Source organism: Castor canadensis, chromosome 14 (assembly GCF_047511655.1).
Source record: "Castor canadensis chromosome 14, mCasCan1.hap1v2, whole genome shotgun sequence".
In the NCBI taxonomy this organism is placed as follows: Eukaryota; Metazoa; Chordata; class Mammalia; order Rodentia; family Castoridae; genus Castor; species Castor canadensis.
The window spans coordinates 102251054-102269299 of NC_133399.1; positions in this window are offsets into that span (position 1 = coordinate 102251054).

The window sequence follows — 18246 nt, forward strand, 5'->3', positions numbered from 1 at the left end:
GAATAAGGTCCCCCTGTTTGGGGAGGTGGCCACCATATGTCCCCTGAGCTCTCACAACCCCATGACTTACAATAATAGTCTGTGATTTTTTCACATTTTTTTTTGTGGTTGGGTTGGGGAGCGGGGCAGACATAGAAGTAACTTTGGCGCAAATCCCATTGTCCCCTGCCAGTGAATAAGGCCCTTAAGTCAAAGTATAATTCTGGGAACCAGGTGCTGGGAGGGGTCACCTTGGAGGTCTGGTTAAGAATGTCTCCTGTGGATACATCTACAATCATCCAGGTCAGGTTAAAAGGTTGATGTGGATTTGTATGCCCCAAGCAAGTGGTGGACAGGGTTAGAAAAAGGAATAAGGTTACCGAGGTCCAGTTTGCTGAAGTTTGAGTTTGAAGGAATTGTCCTTGTGGTGGGACACCCTTCTTGTTGGCAGGAAGTCTTCCTTCACAGCTACCGGGTCCGCCGGTCTGATGTGGGTGCAGTGGACCCAGGTGATGATCCCATTCTAGGAGGGCTGTGGTGCATCTGGGGTGTTTTTGTTTTCCGGAGCATCCTGTATCAGCCGGAGCTTGAGTGGATTTGTGGGATGCTGTCATGCAGTCCAATTTCCCTGCTCCTCCTGAGGATGTGCCCATCTCACATGGGAGTGGTGTACCCATGGTGCAATTCCATCGACCTTGAGGGTGGTGGGGGTAGTAAGCAGTACAACATAAGGTCCTTTTCATCTAGGCTCTAGGGTTTTGGACTGATGCCTTTTAACCCATACCATGTCACCCAGGACTATGCCATGTTCCGGAGTCGGGACCCTCTCAGTAGTATGGTACGCTTGAATTAAGGGCCATATTTGTTGTTGCACCTTAGCTAGAGCCTGTAGCATAGTCAGGTAATTTGGGGCCAGATCACCTAGTCCTGGGCTTAAGGTCCTTTGAATGATGGGGGGTGGAGCCCCATACAGGATCTCAAAGGGGGTTAGCCCATGGACATACGGGGAGTTCCGGACTCGGAAGATGGCCAAGGGAAGGAGTGTCACCCAATCACTGCCAGTCTCCAGGGCCAATTTGGCTAAAGTCTCCTTTAGTGTCCTATTTATCCTCTTTACTTGCCCTGAGCTCTGGGGTTTATATTTACAATTGTAGTTTCCAATTGGCCCCCATAGCCTGGGCTAGTCCCTGCAGGACTTTACTAACGAAAGCCTGACCGTTATCTGACCCAATTGCCTCAGGCACCCCGTACCTGGGTATGATTTCCTCTAGTAAGGCTTTTGCCACTACCTGACTCGTCTCCCTCTTTGTAGGAAATACCTCCACCCAGCCCGAAAAGGTATCTATGAACACTAGCAAATATTTGTACCCAAACTTCCCTGGTTTTACTTTGGTAAAATCCACTTCCCAGCTTCTTCCCGGGGCCCTCCCCCGTTCCCGAATACCTGTGTGGTGCCCCTCCCTTCGTCCTGGTTTCATAGCTGTACAGCTAGCACAATCCTCCACAATTTGACGGACGGCCGCAGTCTGGTTCAGAAATCGGAGTTGTGCAGATGTCAGCAAGTCTAGCAACTTTCTCCACCCCAAGTGGGTGGACTTATGTAAGTTAGCTAACAGGAATCGGCCGAGTTTCTCCGGCAGGATTAGCTTGCCTTCCAAGTCGCTTCTTCATTTATCCTCCCTTTTTTTAGTGAGGGAGTGGGCTCTCATCCAAGTGAAATCCTCCGAGGAGTACTCTGGTCGGGGAGGTAGCGAAGGGAGCTCGGGGACAAGCACATCTATAGCTGCGACCATGGAGGGACTCACCATTGCTGCTCTCCTAGCTTCTTGATCCGCCCTGTTGTTACCGACAGCTTCCGGAGTCTTGGCAGACTGATGGCCTGGGACATACATCACTGCCACTGCCTTCGGGTTTTTTTACTGCTATTAATAGACGCTGGACTTTGGCCAGGTTTTTTAAGCCTTTCCCTTCTGCTGTGCGAAATCCCCTTTCGCGATAGATGGCTCCGTGGACGTGGATGGTACCGAAAGCATAGCGGCTCTCGGTGTAGATATTGACTCGTTTTTCTTTTGCCCTTTCCAGGGCCTTGGCCAAGGCAATTAATTCTGCCTTTTGGGCTGAGGTTCCAGGTGGGAGAGCGCTGCTCCATACCGTGTTTCCTTCTTGGTCAACCACTGCTGCCCCTGCCCTTCAGACTCCATTTTGGACAAAACTGCTTCCATCAGTGTACCAGTTTAATTTACAGCCAGACAGTGGAGTGTCCTTTAGGTCAACCCGTACCTGGGTAACTCTGGAGAGGAACTCCTTGCAGTCATGGACAGGTGTCTGTAGTTCTGGGTTGGGCAACAGGGTGGCAGGGTTCAGAGTTACGGGATCTGTGAAGGTGATCCGAGGGGAATCCAGCAAGAGCCCCTGGTAGTGGGTGAGCCTGGCATTCGTCATCCATTTCCCAGGGGGTTGTTTAAGGATTCCCTCCACCGGGTGAGGGGCCGTGACCCAGAGGGCCTGTCCAAAGGTTAATTTGTCTGCTTCTCTCACTAACATGGCAACGGCCGCTATGATGCAGAGGCAGGGGGCCCATCCTGATGCTACTGCATCTAATTTCTTGGAAAGATATGCCACGGGTCTCTTCCAGGGACCTGTTGGGCCAGGACTCCTTTGGCTACCCCCCTTTTTTTTTATCCACAAACAGAGTGAATGATTTTGTGGGGTCTGGTAGGGTCAAGGCAGGGGCCTGGAGAAGGGTGGCCTTTAGCTGGTCAAAGGCCTGCTGTTGTTCCTCTCCCCAACTCCAACCTGGAGCCTCTTTGGTGGCCTCATATAGGGGTCTAGCTATCTCCGCAAATCCTGGAATCCAGAGTCTACAGAACCCTGCGGAGCCCAGGAACTCTCTCACTCCCCTAGTGGATGTGGGGGGTGGAATAGTCAAAATAGTCTGTTTTATGGCATCAGTCAGCCATCTTGCCCCATCTGCGATCCGATAACCCAGATATGTCACTGACCTTTCACAGATGTGGGTCTTCTTGGCACTCGCCCGATATCCCAGCTCACCTAACTCCATTAGCAGGTGTTCAGTAGCCTCGCTGCACTCCTCTCGGGTTTCTGCCGCTAACAGTAAGTCATTAACGTACTGTAGTAGAGTGACTCGCGGGTGACTCCGGCGAAAGGGCTCCAGGTCCTGGCTCAGGGCCTCATTAAACAGGGTGTGAGAATTTTTAAATCCTTGTGGCAGTCTGGTCCAAGTGAGCTGTCTGGTCCGGCCCCCATCCTCTTGCCATTCAAATGCAAATAGCGGCTGGCTGATTTCTGACAATGGAATGCTGAAGAAAGCATCTTTCAAATCAAGGGTTGTATGCCATACTTGTGACGGCGGTAGGTGAATGAGCAAGGTATAGGGATTTGGTACAGTGGGATGAATGTCCTCCGCCCACTCGTTTACCTTTCGCAGGTCTTGCACAGGCCTATAGTCCCTGCTTCCCGGCTTTTGGACGGGGAGCAGAGGAGTATTCCAGGCGGACCGACAAGGCCGCAGTACTCCTTCCTTTATTAGCCTGCAGATATGAGGGGCTATGCCTCTTCGAGACTTTTTGGGCATAGGATACTGTTTTACCCGAATGGGAAGAGCGGAAGCCTTCAATTGTATAACTATGGGAGGGAGGTGTTTGGCGAGGCCAATTCCCGCAGTCTCTGCCCAGGCCATGGGAAACCTTTTTAGCCACTGGGCTATGTCCCCTCCTGGCTCCTGTTGGCTCTCAAACAGTCAATGTTCGTCAGCCAATGATAGGGACAGGACGTGTATCGGGCTCCCCTCCCGATCCTCCTTTCTCAATTTTTCCTGGGCCTCCCTGTCTTCCTTTCTCTGCCTTTCCTCCCTTTTTTCTGGAGTTTCCCTTGCAGTAAAGACCTTTTCTGCTATCTGTAACATTTCCCTAATGGTTATCTCCCCTAAGTTTTCCTGTTTATTGAGTTTTCTCCTAATGTCTGGAGCTGTCTGATTAATGAATGAGAATACCACAGCAGACCGGTGGATCTCCGCCTCGGGGTCAATAGGGGTGTACTGACGGTATGCCTCATAGAGGCGCTCTAAGAAACCGGCCGGGCTTTCATTTTCCCCTTGGACAACTGCCTTTACCTTTGCAAAGTTGGTGGGCCTCCTAGCGGCCGCTCGGAGACCTGCCATAAGAGTCTGGCGGTAGATTCGGAGACGCTCCCTACCTTCTGCGGTCCCGAAATCCCAATCAGGGCGGTGTAGGGGGAAGGCCTCATCTATGGCCGGTTGGAGGGTTGTGGGTCTCCCATTGTCCCCCAAGACGTTCTTTCTAGCTTCGTGGAGGATGCGCTCCCACTCCTCTGTCATAAAAAGAGTATTGAGCAGCTGGTGACAGTCATCCCATGTGGGGCGGTGTGTATGCATGACGGACTCCAGGAGATCTATGAGACACTTAGGGTCCTCTGAAAAGGGTGGGTTCTGCGTCCTCCAGTTATATAGATCACTGGAGGAGAAGGGCCAGTACTGAAACTGTTGCCCTCCTCCTGGTCCTCCTTGGCCTACCGTCCGGACTGGAAATGTGGGGACAGTTTTCTCCCCCTGTGTTGATGAGGGCCCATCTTCTCCCTCCCTTTCCCGTACCCCTCGGGGGCGGAGTCTTCGACCCATTCCTCCTCCGGCCGTCAGTCCTGTTGAGGATGAGGAAATTTCCTCCTCCGGAGCACTGTCCTGACCAGGGGGTGTCACGTATGGGGGCGGCCAATCTTCCTCTACCCCGACGAGGGATGGGTAAAGGGGGGAACTCTCCGGTAAGACCTGGGGTGGTAAAGAGGGTGTCCTATTTTGAGGCCTGGTCAGGGAGGGAAGGGGAGGTTTCTCTTCCTCTTTTATGACCAAGGCAGGCGTGACTGGGGTTTTAGCCCTGGGAGCCGAACTGGAGGGGTGAGTCAGAAAAGCTGTTAACCAAGGGGGTGGGGGGTCCCCGCCAAATCTTCCCAAACCAAAATGTAGGGGGCCTGATCTGGGTGGCCTTGATTGCCTGGTCGGAAAACGACAGCCTTGACCTTAGTGATCAGGTCTAGGGAGAGGGAACCTTGAATGGGCCATCTGACTCCGAAGGTGGGCCATTCTGCAGAACAAAGGGTGTCGAACTTACCTTTCTTAATGACCAGACCCACATTTAATGCCCTTTTTTTGACTTCTGGAAAGTGAGAGAGAATCAAAGACTTTGGGGTTGCTTGTCCCTGTCCCATTGTGGGATGAGAAGCAACCACCAGGAGAGATAGAACAAAAAGGGTGAAAGCAACAATAACTCCACACACACAGAACACTCTCCACCACTCGCTTGGACCGGTCCTTCTCTCACGCTGGTGTGCACCCCATTCAATCTCCTCACTGTCCAATTTGGATATCAGGCTGAAAGGCGTCCACTTGACGGGTCGACTAGTTCAATTAGTTCTTCACCTGGCGCCAGGATTCCTGAAATGCTCGAGCCCAAATGAGAGGAAAGCCTCTCCCAGCAGGACCTTGTGGTCCCCTTAACAAGATTCCCAGAATGATTCTCCCTGGGGATTGGCCAAATCCCTGCCTCGGCCCAAACGGGAACAATCATCTACCAATTAGTTCCCTCCAAATGAGAATCTCAGACTCTCCCAATGCCTAGGACTTGGAATCACCTCTGTTTTCTCGTGAACGGTCTGCCTTCTCTAAAAAGGGTATCTCGGTGGGACCTCCAAATGTTAGGGTCCGAGAATCCTATTCCTCCGAGAGACAGAGAGTCACGCGTGAATGCAATCAACAAAGCAGAGTTTATTGAGCTGGCAAGCCAGGGTCAAGCTCCCACACAGACTCACAGGTCCGATTGGGCAGACAAGACCCCGAGCCTCTTTAGGGAAGATCTTATATAGGCCCCTACCGGCCGTTACAGCAAAAGCCCGCACAGTACATAGCCAATGAGTTTGTAACACCACATACATTTCCAGCCTATCCATTTAAGAGTACATTACTTCTTAGCCTATAGATTCAAGGGTCAGTATTCGTGCACACGGTTACATTTAGCAAGCAGGCAGGGCACATCTTGCACGTACTTCTAGTCGTCTTTCGCAATCCGCTCACATTCCTCACATTCCTCACATTCCACCTGCCCCCATCCTGTTTATCTTATCCTGCACGGGGCATCCTGTGCTGGCTTTACTGGTTTCTGCTATGGGGATCTGCTGGGGCAAAGGGCACATCCTTTCACACACCTCTTATCTTAAACTGTTCCTTCACCAAAAGGCCCACCGATTCCACCCTTTCCCCAGTTCCCCTCTTCCAGCCAGCCCCTCTTTGCCTACAGAGTTCCTCAGGGATAGTCGAGGTAGATTCCCTGGTGACAAAAAAATGTCACACTACTAGGGCAGCCAACAAAACCAGAAACAATATCTGTTGCCCACCCCCCCATTCCTAGGACTCTCTTTCTATGCGGTCAGAGTGTATACCTCTGTTTACCCCAAGCCTGGAAGGGCATCTGCACTCTGGTATTTTTGGTCCCTAACATGGATATTATTACAGAAGATCAGGACCTACCCACCCCCCTCACAGTGCATCTTTGATCAAAACGGGCAATCCAGGCTATTCCCTTGTTAGCTACCCTGGGAATAACAGCTGCCATGGAAACGGGGGCTGCGGGAATAGGAACATCTATCCACTACTACACAAAACTCTCTAATCAATTGATGTGATCTTCAAACAGTAGCCGAATCTATCCTAACCCTACAAAAACAGTTTGATTCCCTAGCCTCAGTTGTACTCCAAAACTGACGAGGCCTTGACCTGCTCACTGCAGAAAAGGGTGGTCTCTGCCTATTTTTACAAGAGGAGTGCTGCTTCTACGTTAACCAGTCAGGAGTAGTAAAAAATAAAATTAGGCAACTCCAAGAACAATTAGAAAAACGGAGAAGGGAATTGGAGGACTCTTGGAATCCTCTAGGGAATAACATTTCACAGTGGTTCTCCTGGTTAATGCTCATCCTAATGCCTGTATTTCTTGCTCTCCTATTCTTAAACTTCCTGCCTTGACATAAGAACAATACAAGGATTTCTTTTAGACCGTATGTCTGCTATTGCTAATCAAAAATTTAACAAGTTGTACCTCCAGGGATACCAACCTCTAAAAAACCGCCCGGAAAACTACTGTGAAGGCCCCATCCAGGACTGATAGATAAACAACCATGACAGGATAAAGCTATTTCCTGCCAAGCAGCAGTGACTCATTCTAACAAGGCCCCCCTGACCAATCATGAGACAGTAAACAATAAGACCACTCATGACTCACCACCGCTGACCACCAGAACATAAGGGTGACTGAGATTGTTTAACAATACACACACCTTTCCTCCTACCCCCAATTCTTCCTGCTATTTAACACTAAAGAAAGTGTGTGTACCAGGAAGCTGAGTTGGCATGTTATCTTGCCTCTTCCTGCACTGTGTCCAGTGCAGGAAAAAATCTCATTTCTCTAATCGCCACCATTACTTGTCTCTTTATTTGGCATATTGGACCTGACATATGGAACACTGGAGTTTTGGGCCAAAAACTCCTGTAACAGACACAGCTATCTAAATGGGCAAGATAGCATGGTAGATAGGTACTAATGTGTACTAATGTTTTCTGGAATGCCTTCCATCAGACTTAAAATAGTTGTGGCTCAATTTTCTCTTCTGTAAAATAAACTGCAAAAACTTAATCCCAGCAACTCAGGAGGCAGAGATCAGAAGAAATCTGGTTCGAGGCCAGCCCAGGGGAAAAAGTTAGCAATACCTATTTTGACAAGCAAACTTGGCTGGTGTGGTGCCACGTCTGTAATCTTAGCTATTCAGGAGGACTATGGTCCTCCTGGCTATAGGCAAGAAAAACCTCAAACAACAACAACAAGAGACTTTATCTAAAAACTAACGAAAGCAAAAAGGCCTGGAGGCATGGCTCAAGTAGTAGAGTACCTGCCTAGCAAGTGCATAGACATGAGTTCCAACTCCTGTACCATCAATAAATTATAAAGTGTAAGAACTTACCTCACAGGGTAGCTATAAGTATTAAGCAGAATATTGATTGTGAAAGTGCTTGAGGAAGAGCAGTAAATGAGATACTGGGATCAGAAATACAACCAATCATATACATCCTGAAAGGGATAAGAAGGAATGAGATGTCTCAACGGACCCCACCCCCCGTTGGAGAAACCAGTACCAGATGCCCCATGTAGATAAGATAAGCAGGGCAGCAGGGCTCGGCTCGGGGATATAGAATGTGAGGAATGTGAGAAGGTTGCGAAAGGTGACGGGATGTACGTGCAAGATGTGCTCTGCCTGCTTGCTCAATGTTGATAACGAAAATATGGGCGCAACTGCTGACCTTTTACTCTGTGTTACAAAATCATTGGTTAAGTGCTGCACGGGCTTTTGCTGTAACGGCAGGTAGTGGTCTATATAAGATTTCCCCTAAAGAGGCTCAGGGTCATGTTTTCCTAACCGGTCCTGCGTGTCCGTGTGGGAGCTCGACCCTGGCTAGCCAGCCCAATAAACTCTGCTTTGTTGATTGCATTCACGCCTGGCTCTCTGTCTCTCGGGGGAATAGGATTCCCGTTCCTAACATTTGGAGGTCCCACCGAGATTCCATTTTCTCGAGAGACAGAACTTGCCCGCGAGAAAGCAGGGGCGATCCCAAGTCCTAGGCGTTGGGAGGGGATCCAAGACCCTCATTTGGAGGAACTTGAGTGTTCCATTTGGGCCGCGGCGGGGATTCAGCCAATCCCCAGGGAGTTCTAGTCTGAGAATTTCATTAGGAGGACCGCAGGGTCCTGCCGGGAGAGGTTCTCCTCTCATTTGGGCTCGAGCATTTTAGGAATCCTGGAACCAGGTGAAGAACTAATTGAGCTAGTCGACCAACCACCCGTCAAGTGGACGCCTTTCGGCCTGATATCCAAGTCGGACGGTGAGGAGGTTGAATGGGGTGCGCACCAGTGTGAGAGAAAGACCGGTCCGAGCGAGTGCTGGAGAGTGTTGTGTGTGTGTGGAATTATTGTTGCCTTTACCCTTTTTGTTCTATCTCTCTTGGTGTTTGATTCTCCTTCCACAATGGGACAGGGACAAACAACCCCAAAGTCTCTGATCCTTTCTCACTTTTCAGAAGTTAAAGAAAGGGCCTTAAATGCGGGTCTGGTCATCAAGAAAGGTAAGTTCAACACCTTTTGTTCTGCAGAGTGGCCCACCTTCGGAGTCGGGTGGCCCATTCAAGGTTCCCTCTCCCTAGACATGATCACTAAGGTTAAAGAAGTCATTTTTCGGCCAGGCAATCGAGGCCATCCAGACCAAGTCCCTTACATTATGGTTTGGGAGGAACTGGCGAGGAATCCCCCCCCTTGGTTAACAGCTTTTCTGACTCACCCCTCCAGTTCGGCCCCCGGGGCTAAAACCCCAGTCACGCCCGCCTTGGTCATAAAGGAGGAGGAGAAACTTCCTCTTCCCACCCTGACCGGTCCTCAGAATAGGGCACCTCCCTTACCATCTCCGGTCTTACCAGAGAGTTCCCCCCTTTACCCATCCCTCGTGGAGGCAGAGGAAGGTCGGCCGCCTCCATACGTGACTCCCCCTGGCCAAGCCAGTGCCCCGGAGGAGGAAATTTCCTCATCCTCCTCAACAGGACTGGCAGCAGGAGGAGGAATGGGTCAAAGACTTCGCCCCCGAGGGGTTCGGGAAAGGGAGGGGGAAGACAGGCCCTCCTCATCAACACAGGGGAAGGAAACTGTCCCTACACTTCCAGTCCGGATGGTAGGCCAAGGGCGACCGGGAGGTGGGCAACAGTTTCAGTACTGGCCATTCTCCTCCAGTGATCTATATAACTGGAGGACGCAGAACCCGCCCTTTTCGGAAGACCCCAAGTGTCTCATAGATCTCTTGGAGTCCATCATGCATACACACCGTCCCACTTGGGATGACTGTCATCAGCTGCTCAATACTCTTTTTACGACAGAGGAACCAGAGCACATCCTCAATGAAGCAAGGAAAAACGTCTTGGGGGATAATGGGAGACCCACAACTCTCCAACCGGCCATAGACGAGGCCTTCCCCCTATGCCGCCCTGATTGGGATTTCGGGACCGCAGAAGGTAGGGAGCGTCTCCGAATCTACCGCCAGACTCTTATGGCCGGTCTCCGAGCGGCCGCTAGAAAGCCCACCAACTTTGCAAAAGTAAAAGCAGTCATCCAAGGGGAAAACGAAAGCCCGGCCGGTTTCTTAGAGCGCCTCTACGAGGCATACCGTCAGTACACCCCTATTGACCCTGAGGAGGAGCTCCACCGGTCTGCTGTGGTGCTCTCATTCATTAATCAGGCAGCTCCAGACATTAGGAGAAAACTCAATAAACAGGAAAACTTAGGGGAAATGACCATTAGGGAAATGCTACAAATAGCAGAGAAGGTCTTTACCACTAGGGAAACTCCAGAAGAAAGGGAGGAAAGGCAGAGAAAGGAAGACAGGGAGGCCCAGGAGAAATTGAGAAAGGAGGACAGGGAGTTCCAGGATAAGGAAAACCGAAAGCAACAAAGAGAAATGGCCCGTATCTTCCTAGCGGGTGTCCGGGACCAACCCAGGGGAGGGGGCCATGCCAGGACCCCGGATAAGGAACACTGTTTTTACTGTAAGGAAACTGGGCATTGGAAGAGAGAATGCCCTAAGTTAAAGGGAAGAAGAGGGTTTGGAAGGAGACCGGGGGATAAAAGGGAAAGGGAACGAGCAGTAGAGCAGGCCAGAGTCCTCCTAGCCGGAGAAGAGGACTGAAGGAGACGGGGCTTGGACCCCCTCCCCGAGTCTTGGGTAACAGTACATGTGGAGGGGAAGCCGATGAGGTTCATGGTGGATACCGGCGCCCAGTATTCGGTCTTAAACAAGGCACATGGACCTTTGAACAAGGAACGAACAAGTGTCATTCAGGGGGCCACCGGTACACAGTTATGTACATGGACTACCAAAAGAAGGGTAAACTTAGGAAAACACCAGGTCACACACACCTTCCTGGTCGTTCCCGAGAGCCCCGCTCCCCTGCTCGGACGGGACCTACTCACCAAAATAGGGGCCCATATCCATTTTGAGCCAGATGGAATAATTGTGACTGATCGAGAGGGGAGCCCGGTACATGTCCTTTCCCTATCATTGGTTGACGAACATCGTCTGTTTGAGAGTCAACAGGAGCCAGGAGGGGACATGGCCCAATGGGTAAAAAGATTTCCCACGGCCTGGGCAGAGACTGCGGGAATTGGGCTCGCCAAACACCTCCCTCCCATAGTTATACAATTGAAGGCTTCTGCTCTTCCCATTCGGGTGAAACAGTATCCTATGCCCGAGGAGGCTCGAAGAGACATAGCCCCTCATATCCGCAGGCTATTAAAGGAAGAAGTACTGCGGCCTTGTCGGTCTGCCAGGAATACACCTCTGCTCCCCGTCCAAAAGCCAGAAAGCAAGGACTATAGGCCTGTGCAAGACCTGCGAAAGGTAAACGAGTGGACGGAGGACATTCATCCCACCGTTCCGAATCCCTATACCTTGCTCAGCCACCTACCCCCCTCGCAAGTGTGGTATACAACCCTTGATTTGAAAGATGCTTTCTTCAGCATTCCATTGTCAGAAATTAGCCAGCCGCTATTTGCTTTCGAGTGGCACCAGGATGGGGGCTAATCTGGACAGCTTACTTGGACCAGACTACCACAACGATTTAAAAATTCTCCCACCCTGTTTAACGAGGCCCTGAGCCAGGACCTGGAACCCTTTCGCCGGAGCCACCCGCGAGTCAGTATTACAGTATGTTGATGATTTACTGTTAGTGGCAGAAACCCGAGAGGAATGCAACGAGGCTACTGAACACCTGCTAACGGAATTAGGTGAGCTGGGATATCGGGCGAGTGCCAAGAAGACCCACATCTGTAAAAGGTCAGTGACATATCTGGGTTATCAGATCGCAGACGGGGCAAGATGGCTGACTGGTGCCATGAAACAGACTATTTTGGCTATCCCATCCCCCACATCCACTAGGGGAGTGAGAGAGTTCCTGGGCTCCGCGGGATTCTGTAGACTCTGGATTCCGGGAATTGCAGAGATAGCCAGACCCTTATATGAGGCCACCAAAGAGGCTCCGGATTGGAGATGGGGGAAAAGAGAACAACAGGCCTTTGACCAGCTAAAGGATGCTCTTTTACAGGCCCCTGCCTTAGCCTTGCCAGATCCTACAAGACCATTCACTCTATTTGTAGATAAAAAAAAGGGGGTAGCCAAAGGAGTCCTGACCCAACAACTAGGCCCCTGGAAGAGACCTGTGGCATACCTTTCCAAGAAATCAGACGCAGTAGCAGCGGGATGGCCCCCCTGCCTCCGCATCATAGCGGCCATCGCCATGCTAGTGAGAGAAGCCGATAAATTAACTTTTGGACAGGCCCTTTGGGTAACGGTCCCTCACCCGGTGGAGGGAATCCTTAAACAACCCCCCCGGGAAATGGATGACAAATGCCAGGCTCACCCACTACCAGGGGCTCTTGTTGGATTCCCCTCGAATCACATTCACAGATCCCGTAACCCTGAACCCTGCCACCCTGTTGCCTAACCCGGAACTACAGACACCTGTCCATGACTGCAAAGAATTCCTCTCCGAAGTTACACAGGTACAGGCTGACCTAAAGGATACCCCCCTGTCCGGCTGCAAATTAAACTGGTACACGGATGGAAGCAGCTTTGTCCAAGATGGAGTCCGAAGGGCAGGGGCAGCTGTAGTCGACCGAGAAGGAAATACGGTATGGAGCAGCGCTCTCCCACCCGGAACCTCAGCCCAAAAAGCGGAATTAATTGCCTTGGCAGAGGCCCTGGAGAGGGCAAAAGGAAAGCGAGTCAATATCTACACCGGTAGTTGCTATGCTTTCGGTACCATCCATGTCCACGGGTCCATCTATCGTGAAAGGGGATTCCGCACAGCAGAAGGGAAAAATCTAAAGAACCTGGCCGAGGTCCAGCATCTATTAATGGCAGTGGAAAAACCGAAGGCAGTGGCAGTGATGTATGTCCCAGGGCACCAGTCTGCCAAGACGCCGGAAGCTGTCGGTAACAACAGAGCAGATCAAGAAGCAAAGAGAGCAGCAATGGTGAGTCCTTCCATGGTCGCGGCTGTAGACGTGCCTGTCCCAGAGCTCCCTTCGCTACCCCCCCCGACCAGAATACTCCACGGAGGATTTCACCTGGATGAGAGCCCACTCCCCCATCAGAGAAGGGAAAAATGGATGGAGAAGCGACTTGGAAGGCAAGTTAATTCTGCCCGAAAAACTCAGACGATTCCTGTTGATTAACTTACATAAGTCCACCCATTTGGGGCGGAGAAAATTGCTAGACCTGCTGACATCCGCGCAGCTCCGGTTTCCGAACCAGACCGTGGCAGTCCGCCAAATTGTGGAAGATTGTGCCAGCTGCACAGTCATGAAACCAGGACGAAGGGAGGGGCACCATACAGGTACTCGGGAACGGGGGAGGGCTCCGGGAAGAAGTTGGGAAGTGGATTTTACTGAGGTAAAACCAGGAAAGTTTGGGTACAAATATTTGCTGGTATTCATAGATACCTTTTCGGGCTGGGTGGAGGCTTTTCCTACAAAGAAGGAGACGAGTCAGGTAGTGGCAAAGGCCTTGCTAGAGGAAATCATACCCAGATATGGGGTGCCCGAGGCAATTGGGTCAGATAATGGTCCGGCTTTTGTTAGTAAAGTCCTGCAGGGACTAGCCCAGGCTATGGGGGCCAATTAAAAGTTACATTGTGAATACAACCCCCAGAGCTCAGGGCAAGTAGAAAGGATGAATAGGACACTAAAGGAGACTTTAGCCAAATTGGCCCTGGAGACTGGCGGTGATTGGGTGACGCTCCTTCCCTTGGCCATCTTCTGAGTCCGGAACTCCCCGTATGTCCATGGGCTAACTCCCTTTGAGATCCTGTATGGGGCTCCACCCCCCATCATTCAAAGGACCTTAGGCCCGAGACTAGATGATCTGGCCCCAAATTATCTGATTATGCTACAGGCTTTAGCTAAAGTACAACAACAAATATGGCCCCTAATTCAAGCGTACCATACTGCTGAGAGGCCCCCGAACACGGAACATGGCATAGTCCCGGGGGATATGGTATGGGTTAAAAGGCATCAGTCCAAAACCCTAGAGCCTAGATGGAAAGGACCTTATGTTGTACTGTTTACTACCCCCACCGCCCTCAAGGTTGACGGCATCGGACCTTGGATCCATTACTCCCACGTGCGTCGAGCCAATCATCAAAAACAAGAAGGGGCTAAAGAGTGGACCGTAAGGCGGCACCCAGACAACCCATTAAAGCTAAAGCTCTTGCGGCCCCCAAAACATGCAGAGTCTTCAGGAGCCATCACGAATAAATTGGATGATCTTCCTGATCCTGCTCATCGCCCGGAGCAGGAGCCTTGCCGAAACCAACCCTCACCAGCCTTATAAACAAACCTGGATACTCACCGATGGGGAGACACATACCACCCTCAACGAGACTACTCACACTGCCCCATTGGGAACTTGGTGGCCGGAACTACAATTCTGCTTCAGAGACATCAATCCTGCCTACGGGGCCACCGCCCCGGACTCAGCTCGACGCTATGGTTTTTATGCTTGTCCGGGCCACCAAAAGAGCAAAGACTGTGGGGGGATACAATACTCTTTCTGTAAGTCATGGCCATGCGTCACATCTAACGATGGTGAATGGAAATGGGGAGTATCAAAACCAGACCTGCTCAAATTTGCCTTTGTAAATGGGGTACCATGGGGAAGCAGATGGGGGGGAGGGGGCCTGCACCTTCCGCATATCACCCGCGAGTGCCGGCCCACAGATCTAGATAGAATCAAGGTCACTTTCACTGAAGCTGGCAAAGAGGACACCCCAGGATGGATACAAGGAAGGGCATGGGGAATTGTATTTTATAAATATGGTGGACACTCTGGCTCGACCATAGTAGTCAGATTGAAAACTGAGCCCACCGGGCCACCGTCCACAGCAGTAGGCCCTAATAAGGTACTTAGGCCACCCTATGTAAAGCCACCTCCCCGACCTTCCACAACTCACCACCTTCCCTCAACCATAGCCCGGGCTAATGTTACAACTCCAAGACCATCAGGAACCAGCCCTCCCCTGGTGAGGCCCAGTCTCATGACCGGATCTAAAGACCCCCTCTGGGACCTAGTGGGCGCTGCCTTCCTGACGTTAAACCACACCAACCCTAACATGACTAACTCCTGTTGGTTATGTTATGATGTGAGGCCCCCATTCTATGAGGCAATAGGGCTAAACACCACTCACAATACCTCATCTGAGAAAAACCCTACTCAGTGTTCCTGGGGAGACCGTAAGAGAGGTCTGACCATACAGTAGGTAAGCGGCCAAGGAACCTGCTTAGGAAAAGTGCCAAAGAACAGACGGGACTTATGTACTGTTATTAACGCCAGTTCTACCTGGGAAAATGCTATTAAATGGGTAATTCCAAAGGACAATGGGTGGTGGCTATGCTCGCGGTCCGGACTCACCCCGTGCCTATCAACTAAGGTGTTTAACAGCTCTAAAGAATTCTGTGTTATAGTGGCTGTGCTGCCCCGCATCCTCTATCATTCGGAAGAGAGTCTATATTCATACTGGAATACAAAAATGGTTGAAAAAAGGAAAAAGAGAGAACCTATTTCCGCAGTAACTATTGCTACCCTACTCAGCCTAGGGTTAGCGGGAGCAGGAACCGGCATAGCTTCTTTGGCCACCCAGCAGAAAGGGATGTCTTCGCTGTGCGCAGCCATAGACGAAGATATAGAGAGAATAGAAACCTCCATTAGCCACCTAGAAAAATCCCTCACTTCCCTGTCTGAGGTAGTACTTCAAAACCGACGAGGTCTGGACTTGTTGTTCCTCCAAAAGGGGGGGCTATGTGTTGCTCTAGGGGAACAATGTTGTTTTTACGCTAACCATACCGGAGTTGTTCGTGACTCCATGTCTAAACTTCGAAAGAGCCTGGAACAAAGAAAAGGAGAAAAAGAGGCCGGGGAAAGCTGGTTCGAGTCTTGGTTTAACCAGTCCCCATGGTTAGCTACCCTTTTATCTGCACTGGCAGGGCCAATAATAATCTTCCTATTACTTGTTACCATAGGACCCTGGATTCTAAACCAACTTATGACTTTTGTCAAAGGTCAAATTAATACTATCCAATTTCTGGTCCTCCGCCAACAATATCAGGCTCTTCATCCCCTTGAGAATGATTCCTCAATTTAGGCCATAAGAAAAGGGGGGAATGAAAGGGATAAGAAGGAATGAGATGTCTCAACGGACCCCACCCCCCTGTTGGAGAAACTGGTACCAGATGCCCCGTGTAGATAAGCAGGGCAGCAGGGCTCGGCTCGGGGATATAGAATGTGAGGAATGTGAGAAGGTTGCGAAAGGTGACGGGATGTACGTGCAAGATGTGCTCTGCCTGCTTGCTCAATGTTGATAACGAAAATACGCGCGCAACTGCTGACCTTTTACTCTGTGTTATAAAATCATTGGTTAAGTGCTGCGCGGGCTTTTGCTGTAACGGCAGATAGTGGTCTATATAAGATTTCCCCTAAAGAGGCTCAGGGTCGTGTTTTCCTAACCGGTCCTGCGTGTCCGTGTGGGAGCTCGACCCTGGCTAGCCAGCCCAATTAACTCTGCTTTGTTGATTGCATTCACACCTGGCTCTCTGTCTCTCGGGGGGAATAGGATTCCCTTTTCTAACAATCCTTCCTCAAAATGTTTATTCAAATTCATCCTTTCACTGAGTTCCTACCACTCTATACTCTGAAACTGAGTGATAACATCACTCATCATAACATTTCTTTCAAACAGCCATGTTAGGAAATACTGTTTTACTTAAGAATAAACAAGCCCAAAACGTTTACACACAGGCAACGAGTGGCAGAGGCTAATCTGCTCTAGCAGGAAGGCCACCTGCTAGAGACTATTCAGGCAAGACAGGAACCGTAGTGAGAGTGATAGTAAAGTTTATTAGGAAAAGAATACATTTTCACTGAACGCAAAGGGGGTCTTCTCCAAGGTGAGAACACAGTATTAGCCTTTGGAATTTGAGTAGTTATCCAGGCTGCCCATAAGAATTTCCTGTGTCTAGGTCCAGTCTACAGGGCTGAGGTCCCAGATCAGCAAATTCCTACAGGCTAGGAATTTACAGAATTACAATGTACAAATGATTATTGGGCCCACCTGACCCCTAGGTCAGGGTATGACCCCTAGGGTATGATTTATGTCTCCTGGAACGGAAAGGATCTATTGTTCCAGGAACTGTGTAGCAGTGGGTGGGGGACTCAAGAACGTCTTGTGACATCCTGTGACTTCCTGTGTGGGTTATTTTGATCTGAACAGATTCTTGTCACCTGTGAATTTCAAAGTTTAATTACAATGTTTCCTCTTAAGAGACCTTGTGATCTCTTCCTCTATTTCAGATTCCCTTTGAACACTACCATTGATCTTGGCTAGGTGCTACCTATCTTTTTCACCTTTTAAGTGATTCTGTTAAAAAGAAAACCAATTTTGCTCCTGTTGGTAGACTACTTGCCCAGCTTCAGGAAAAAACACTACCCCCCACCATTTTTTTCTCGACACTGAAGAGATTCAGATTCATTGCTTTTAAGATTCTTCATGAGGATCCTGTTAGAATGAGAGCTCCCTGTATGTGAGCTCTCATTCTAACAGGATTACAAAATAATTGTAGGGAAGATTTTAGTTTATCCATCTTTCTAATTATGGAGTATTTTCTTAGGACTGCTGTCACAGCAAGGTATCATCAGAGTCACTGTGCCTGTCCTACCCCTCAGGGAACGTGGGAAGGAACCATGGACAGATTAGTAAATGCTAAACTGTAGTCCAGGAGAGATCAGCAACGAGTCAGGACAGTCAAAGGTTTCAGGGAAGCCGGATCTTAAAGGATCAGTAGAAAACGGGGACACCCCAGAACAGAAGCCGGGGAGCTAGAGTGGTAGACGCTCACTAGTCTCTAAAAATAAGTGCATGCAGTGTCACGGAGCTTGAGTGACCGAGAGTTCTGTTCATCGGGTGACATCGTCAAAGGAAGTATCTTGGAAGTCTGAAGATACTAAAGATCTTGGACTAGAAGCGGCAAACAGGGATACAAAGCTCGAGATCCACCTGGGCAGTCCGAGCGCCTCCGGTACCGGTAGTCTCCACAGTACTTGGCC